The sequence below is a fragment of the Uloborus diversus genome, chromosome 9 (genome assembly GCF_026930045.1).
Source record: "Uloborus diversus isolate 005 chromosome 9, Udiv.v.3.1, whole genome shotgun sequence".
In the NCBI taxonomy this organism is placed as follows: domain Eukaryota; kingdom Metazoa; phylum Arthropoda; class Arachnida; order Araneae; family Uloboridae; genus Uloborus; species Uloborus diversus.
This window is the reverse complement of record NC_072739.1, coordinates 31,956,875-31,965,964: the sequence shown is the minus strand read 5'-3', so window position 1 is coordinate 31,965,964 and position 9,090 is coordinate 31,956,875.

Here is a 9,090-nt window from a genome sequence, read left to right as displayed (position 1 = left end):
AAAATAAAACTGCATCTGTAAAAATGCTTTAAGTTACTTGAGTCTAAATTTATACAAATACAAAAGTGATGACTAGTAACAGGCTCTGGGCCCAGCTAGACTGGTCCTAGTCAATTTACAATCCCCAGTGAAGATCAATGGTCCTCTTAAACTGTCTACTCCCTTGCTCATTAGGGTCAGGTGGGGTGAAACGAGGCGGATTTTGTCTATTTTTTAAATTGATGCCATTTGCAAACCCATAAACTTTTTTTTGTACTTTTTTAAAAATTTCTTCTTTACATTTGATTCTTCCCCTTTAATTTAAGCTGCTTCTCATTGAAATTTGTTGTCATTGACAATCTGAAAATTACAATTTAAGTATCTGACCCATTTCACCCCACGGTGGGGTAAAATGGGTCATAGCAATAGAAACATACAATAACTAAGAAATTATTACCAAAACATGTACAATAGCTGAAAGAAATTGTTTCCAATGAATCATTTGTTTATTTTTACTTATTCAACACCAAAATATTTTGAACTAAAACTCAGAAATATGTCCACAACAATCGAATTCTGCTCGTTCAATGTCTTCAGAATTAACAATGTCTGTATTTTCCTACTCAGAAAAGATGTAGTAGTATTTGCCCGAGTTGGCTTTTCGTAGAAAATTTACGTTGTTGTAATCCTGGTCATTGACTTCTGTCAAGTAATCAACAAATTCTTTTGATGATTTCTTGCCATTGTATTAGACAAGAGCCCACTTCCCAGGTGTTGGTTCTTGCATAAGCAACTCAGATATTTCTTCATCCAAGAGTTGGGTTTCATTCAGTTGCTGTTTCTTAGAAGATGTCCTGGCTCTTGCTTTCGTGAGCAATTCTGGCTTCCTCTTACATAAGTGGCATGCCGACCTTTTTTCAAAATTCCTGGCTCACTGTATGCCAAGAATGCCACAATTGCATTTTTTAGAATTAGTCTTAATGAAATCCTTAGCAACAATGATTGTATCTTTCCAGTGGCGGATGGGGCAACATGAACCGGCCCTGGCATTTACAGACCAGCCGGTCCCCTTAAGACTTGCTCCTTGAAGAGGAGACGCTCCCACCGTCCTTAAGTTTTTTTTTTCAAATATAAAAGATGGAGCGGATACATCTTCTAGTTTTAGTAGGGAGTCACCATTAGAATTTGAGTATTCAAATTAGGAGAACTGCGTTTACGAATGTGGAGAAAAAGAATCAATGATAGGAACACCTGAATAGTAAAAATTAATATTCTAGCTAATGATGGGGGGAGGGGGGTTCGGGGGCACTCCCCCGGAAAATTTTCAAAATTATAGCTTCAAAAACGCATTGTTAGACTTTTTAAATGATCTTGGGCAATGTTTGCGGGAGGGGGTATTTGGAGAATTTCCCCAAAACTTTTTCAAAATCAGAGTTCTAAAACGTATACGTAAGCATTGTTTTGTAACACTAGGGGGAAGAAGGGCGTTCAGGAATTCTTTCTGGGAAAAATTTCTCAATTGAAGTTCCCAAAGCGCCAATTTAGGTGACAATTGACGATCTTTGGGGGGAGGGCTATGTTTTTTGAAATTGAAGTTCTTCAAAAAGTTTGTTACCTATAAATTGCCCCCCCCCCCCTTCCTAAAGTCAGTATCTGAAGTTCTTATGTGCAATAAAGATTGATGAGGAACTTTTCACGCGATATCGCGTGAAAAGAGAACGTATAATTTTGATGAACGTCTTTAAATTATCTTTGACAATGTTAATGAGAGCAAAGATCCGGTGTCCCCCCCCTCCCCTCCGGGAATTTTTTTCAATTAGTTGTCTTAAAAATGCATTCTAGGTGATTTTAGGTAATGTTTGGGAGAGAAGAGGCTCGAAGGTGCTCTCCAGGAATTTTTTGGTAATTGAAATCTAAAGAAGGGGATTGTAGGTTTTCTTTGATAACGTAAAGGGGACTGACAATTCTGGGGAACTGAAGCTTAAAAAACGTTATTTCATCGACTTTCAATGACGTGAGGGGGAGGAATTTTCGGGACATATTTTGGAATTGAATCCCATAAAACGAAATTTGAGAGGACCTTTAGTGATGCTGGCGAGCGTGTTGGGAACAAAAAATTTTCTAACTTAGCTTTTAAAACGTAGTTTTGTCGATCTCCTGTAATGTTAGTGGGTGAAGCTGTTCGGGGACTTTCATTCCGTAATTTTTCGAAATTTGAATTCTAAAACGCAGTCGTAGATGATATACGCTGATGTTACCAAGGGTTCAGGGGCTCTTCTCAGAAATCTTTTCGGGATTGAAGCCCTAAAAAAGAAATTTCACACCACCTTTGGTGATACAAGAGGGAGGAGAGATTCGATGACCTCTGAAAAATTTCTTAATTGTAGTCCTAAAAACGAAATTTTAAATTATCCTTAAAGATGGGGTGGAGGCACTTCTGCAGGGGGGATTTAGGTGATCACTCTCCTGGAAGCTTTTCGAATTTGAAGTCCTAAATACGAATTGTAGGCCATCTTTGATAACGATAGGCGATATGAGATGGGACTGGGTTCCGATTTAGAAACTTCCCCTGCACTCTTTCAAAATAAAAGTTTTAAACACGTTTCTAATCTACCTTGGAGGTGTAAAATGAAGGGTGAGGCTAGAGGATGTCTCTCCCTTCCGCATTTTTTGCTAAGTCCTTATCTTTTTATTAAATTTTTCATACAAATGTTATGGGAAAACCTCCCCCCAGTATATCTTTTCCGAGATCATTTTAGTTCTTTGGTTTTATTTCATAGTGAACTTTTCAATTTCCAACCTGGTGTTTGAATTTGTTTGAAAATAAAGAGATTGAGATTCGTCAAAATATTTTTTAACATTTTGGACTGATGTGGTACTTTTCAGGGACACCAGATCTTCTTCCAACTTTATTTTACTTTAAATATCCTCCAGTTAGAATATCTTAATAAAGTTTTATTTTACTTTCGTTTTATACATTCAAACACTTAGTATTCATTACGTTACAATGTTTTAAATCTCCCTTACTGCATTTTAACTCTTTTTCTATTTAAAACATGCTTCAGCGGCCCCTATGAAACCTCCATTATTATCTAGCTATTCATTCATTGTATTAAATTAAAATGTGTCATAGGTTTTTACAATGTACTGAATACTTTTTTGCTTGATTTTTTTTTTTTTTTTAATTTGTCAGAATGTCTTGAAAAATTTGAGCTGCCTTTAGTTAGGTAAATTATAATAAAGGATCGTGGATGTTCCTAAAATAATATTTAAAGGTTTAATATTCAAGGGTTGCATTTTCTTTCAAAATTTTGTTGAGAAAATATTTTTTGTCACGGGAATTCCACTTGGTATTTTGTTACTTCTATTTAATTTTTTTTAAATACTGAGAAGGTTTTCTTTTTTTTACTTTGTTCATCCCTAAATTAAAATTGGCAGCCACGGTTCTACGCCACCCCTGGAGGTGGCCCTGCCTTTACGTGTTCATTGTCCCCCTACAGACTATTATTACAGGCAGCTGTTAGCGCCTTAGAAGGTCCTGGACAGTTATGCAATAAAGTTATTTTATCGGTCAACCGATGAATTTACAGACACACAGTAAAGCATCTTATTGCTCACAGCAGAACATTTTTTAAGGAATTTTTACTAGGTGACATAAGTTTATCATAAGAGTAAAAATTATTGAGAAGGTTACAGCCTTTTTTTTCTCAACAAATGTATGCAAAATCGTCGCCTCAAAGTGGTATTTCTGTAAGTACTGTTTGTTCTGTGGCGGCTGTATAGGATTTCTGATTTAAAAGGAAGCCGATATGAACAAACCTTAAGCATAGTATTAACTCCGAAGTAAAGGGGGTCCGGGGGTTTCTCCCCCGTAAATTTTTCGAAAATTTTAGTTTTGAAAACGCATTTTAGACGATCTTTGGTAATGTTAGGATTGAAAAGGTTCGGTGTCGCTCACCTGTCTATTTTTCGAACTTGTAGCTCTAAGAGTACAGTTTTAGACGATCTTTTTGATGATGTTAGAGTGAGGAGAAATTTGAGGGTCCATATCCCAGGAAATTTTTCTTTATTTTTAATCTTAGAAATAGACTAGCATATAAAGCCAGTTTTGTTACTATTTCTAAAACATTTATGATCAGGGCCGGATTTAGACTTAACGGGGCCTTAAGTTATTTCAAGTATGGGGCCCTTTTTGTAATCCAGACCACTTTGTCGGAGGCGAAAGAGGAAATGCTAAAGTGTTTTTTTATTGATGACTATTATTACTTTTTTTGCGCTATATTTGTCTTTTCCCCTGAGACACATAAAGTTATGCATTATTTTCTTTCTTCCTTCCTTTCTTTTTTTTTCTTTCTTTTTTTTGTGTGTGTTTTTTTAATGTGTGTTTGCCTGCCTTTTTGGATTTCCCTTAAGAAGGGGAATAGCATCGAGAGAATGATGCAGGGCTCCCAATTTAGGGGTTCTGGGGGTTCCCCCAGAGGGAATTTTGGAAAAAAAATATATAGTAAAATTCTGCAGTTTGAAGCCATATAAAGGAAGATTGGAATCAAAAATATTCGGGGGAAAAGTAGGCAAACAAAACTTTTTCAAATTATGTACTCTTGCAAGTTGAGATAATACACAGTAAAATTTTTTTAGGGGTCGACACATCGATGAGGCACTTGACAGAGAGAGAGAGCGAGGGAGGATAAAGGATAATGCATTGTTACCTGCGCTCATGGACTTTCGATACAGCTAGTTTTTAATCACCCCTGCAACCCATCTACAAATTGCTTTAAAAGAAATAGGGTACACACTTAGAAAATAGGTAGCAAGAGAGTAACATACTGCCCATTTGAACAATTCATAATTTATACTCTTAGTAAGAAATAAAATTGAAGCATACTTTGACGAACATACATTGAAGCACACACTGAATTTAACATATTTTGGCACTCCTCCCCCTTATCAACTCCAATTTGTTAGAAATTTCAAAATTCAAGGCTTGTAGCCACATTTTTGCAACATTTCAAGCATTTGAAAATGAAATTGATTTTTTTCCAAGTATTTCCATTTTTTTTAGGAACAACAACTCACACAACTTTTCGTTATAAGCAATAGCTTTCAACTAAAATGTAAATCCGGCCCTGGAAGTGATAGTATAAATAACAAAAGTCTCAAAAACATTTTTACAAATTAAAAGCGGTAATGGATAACTAAAGTAAAAGTTTTAGAAATAAGTAAATTTTTTTACGAACCAAACTTGCTCTTCAAAATCCTTTGTTTGAATCATCAAAATGAATTTCAATTTCATTATAACTTTAAAAGGATTTTTAATTACAGCTAAAACGTGTTACAAATGACTCCATCATTCTTCAGTCCTGTTGCCTCAAAGCTGGAGAAAAAATAAATAGATTGCCAGTGCCTACAAGTTTCAACGCGCGAATCCCTTTTATACATTAAGCCACAAAAAAGGAAGTGGTAGGTGTGGTATAATCCTCAGTTACCCTAAAGCAAAAATTACTGAAAAGAATTCCAGGAAAAAATCCCGACCCTTCAGCCTTCGGCTTCACTCTCGGAAAGATTCCTCTCTCTTAGCATCTTCGAATGAAAAACAGCTGTTTCCGTTCCGCAAACTGCTTTTGCCGTCCCGTCCCAAGTAGTGTTCCTGTAATGGTCCCTGTCCCCTGTACACAGATGGCCGTGAAATGGTTATCGACTATCATCAATGAAAGGGCTAATGAGGTGGGGTGCTAATCGATTGCCGAGTGCGTGGTGGGCCGGTCCACAAGGGAAGAAAAAGAAGGCTTTCGTCATGTACGAGTCAACGTTTTTTTTTTTTTAAAGAAGGCAAGGGTCTTCCTAAGATTTTTACAAAGATTTGAAATCCGTTTACAAAAATGAGTGAACCTATTTTAGATTTTCCAATGTCGCAAAGTGGTTAGATTTCGCATTTTCTAGGCGACAGATTTTTTTTCACTAGTTTTTTTAAGGAAGAAAAAATGGAAAAAAAAAAACCTTTTTTTTTGTACTATTCAATTGAAAGATTTAATGCGGCCCAAACCGAGGCGGCCCGCCGGCCCCATCCGCCACTGTATCTTTCTATTAAATGGGAAACCATACTTTGTAGAACTGAAGCAATACATCTTTCTTCTTCTTCACTTAGCGTTGTACGTCCACCCGAACCTTTTCGACTTTGTGTGTCGGAGACCCATCTCTTCGGTGTTTCTCTTGGCATATTATATTTCCTTGCAGCTGCAGAAATTGCTAAACCACCTTCAACTTCAATTAGTGCAGCCTCTAAATTAGAGTCTGAATATTTCTTTTCCCTTTTTCTTACATACACCCCAGGCATTTTCATTGAATAAATAAAAAATTTGAAGTTGGAAAGAATAGGTACGTAATAGGTTGTAAATATGGATGGCAAGTTTAGCATTTGAATTCTACACATTAATAATACATACTTTATTTTTGTTACATTTAAAAATCTTCTAAATTTCCATTTAAGACCGACTTATGGATTTTAAAAGTCAATTTACTCTCATTATGAATTAAAATTCGCTAAGCCTAACTATGCCCCATTTCAACCCACCACATGAAAATAGCAACAAAAGAAGAAAGAATTGATACTTTTCCTACCTGTTTTTTGCAAATTGTAAATGAAAGTCTGTTCTAACTGATAACACTTGAGAATTTCAAGAGAAAAAAAATGTATAGCAAGATTTTAAGAAGTTTGTCAGGCTTCCTAAAAATTCACATGTGACTTGAGAAACAATGTCAGTGTAGTGCTCCCAGCAATTTATGCAGAAACTTTTTACAAATCAGAATTGTGGCCAAAAAGCCCCTCATAACTTGTGTAAAGTTTGAGAAAAATTCAGCCAGACCAAAAATTTTTATTAATAAAAATACAAAGCATGACCCATTTCACCCCACCTGACCCTACCATCTCTTCCGATAAGCTGTTCCAAGGTTCCACTACCTTGTTAAAATAATGATTTTTCGCAATATCCATGTTAGCCTGATATTTAAATAGCTTAAAACAATGACCCCTTGTCCTGTTTTCAGTGCTAAACTTCAGCCCCGTAACCAGGGTTGCCAGATTTAAGTACAGTAAATACGGGACAGGCTTCGAAGAGTGAAAGAGGGGGAGGGGGTATTTTTATGGTTGAGGGCAATTACTGGTTATGGTGTATTTTTAAAGGGTGATAAACAATCATGTTTCAATACCTTTCGAAAGATTCCTCTCAGTATGTTTATTTGTAAGAACACTTTTGGAACAACTTTAACTCAAAGAATATATCAAGCAATAGAACGAAGTTCAGTATACAGATTGACTTTGATAAGAAAAGGTGCTAATTAGTTTTGTCACATTTTTCATTTTACTTAATTTTTTTACCTTAAAATACTGTCTCGTACTATAAAATACTGTTATTAGCTAGAATACAGGACCTAAGCCATCCAGTATGGAAGTTCCCCGGGACGCGGGAAGATTTTTCAAAATATGGGACTGTCCTTGAAATCCGGGACGTCTGGCAACCCTGCCCGTAACATCTATCATTTTAATAAATTTAAACAACTAAATTTTAATTTAATTAGTTGTAAATCATTTCATATTATAGTAAAAGATTCGTATTGATATTTAATTTTTTTTCTTTTCTCAGGTCTTGAGTCTCAACACTTCTGTAACTACTGTGGAATAGTCTATCCAAAGCTACACCCACAACAAGAACATTCATTAACTCATTCATGTTCTCCATTTACTTGTGTCACTTGTTCAAAATCCTTCAAAGCAAAAAGATTGTTGAGACAACATGAAAAAATGCATTCAGAAGATTCACAAAGGTGCAAAGTGTGTGGTGAGAAATTTCGATGGCGATCTACTCTGTTAAGGCATACTCGGAGGTTTCATCAATAGTTATTTCCTTTCTTTTTTAATAAAAAATTAGATGCATCATTTAAAAAATATTATTATTCAGTGAAATCCCCATAAAACAAATACCAACGCAATGCAAATATATCTAATTCAACAAAATAAATTTTCAGTCCCAATTTAATTTCCATTACATAGCTTGAATTCCACTACAATTAATTTCTTCTTTGAACTAACAAATTTTATGGTCCCTTGAAGTTCATTGTAAAGAGATTTCACTGTACAAAATAAATTTTCAATCCCAATTTAATTTCCGGTACAATTAATTTCCTGTTTGAATAAACAAATTTTACGGTCCCTTGAAGTTCATTGTGAAGAGATTTCACTGTAGTAGCATTAAGTTATTTTGTGCATATGTTTCAAAAAAAAAATCTAGTTGAATCTTAACTAGTGCTTTGATTATCCTTAATTTTGAGTTAAATTATCTTTAAGTTCAACTAAACTGTTTTCTTTTTCAAAGATATAAATAATTGCGTGTACACTTTAAATAGTGAATAATGAGTTTGAATAAATTATTATGATTAGCACAACATTGTCATTCATTCCATATCTCTTTCTTAACAATGAAAAATATTTTTTTTTGCACGTGTATAAAAACCAGTAATAACAAAATAATTCTTTAGAACCATGTACCCTCAACAGAAATCTTAAACATTGTGAAGACACACATCTGAGATCTTATTCATCAAGTACTCCATATCAAAATTGGTTTATTACTTCCCCCTACCCCCTCCAACATCAATTTATTAATTACTAGCGGTACCCGCACGACTTTATTAAAAGGTCATTTGGTTGTCCTGTATATTTACAAATTATGGATGATGAATTTCTCACCAATTTGCTTACCCATGTTATGGTAAATTGCTCATCCTCATTATGATAATTTACTTGTCCATGTTATGATAATTTGCTTGATAAAATGTTCTTAAAGTTAGAAAAAGAACAAAATCAAATTTTCGAAAAATCGCTTCCAATTGCTCATCCTTATGCTACAAGCAAATTTTGTGCCAAATTTCAGGGAAATCAGCCAAACAGTCTAGGTGCTGTGCGGGTAAAAGAGATCCAGACGTACAGACTTTAAGCTTTATTATTCAGGTGTGCCCACCAAGAGGGGCTCGTGGCGCAGACTTAGCCATTGAAATTTTTAGGGGGGTGTATTCTTCCTTATCCAGGACCAGACAGCAAAACAAAATAAGTTTTCA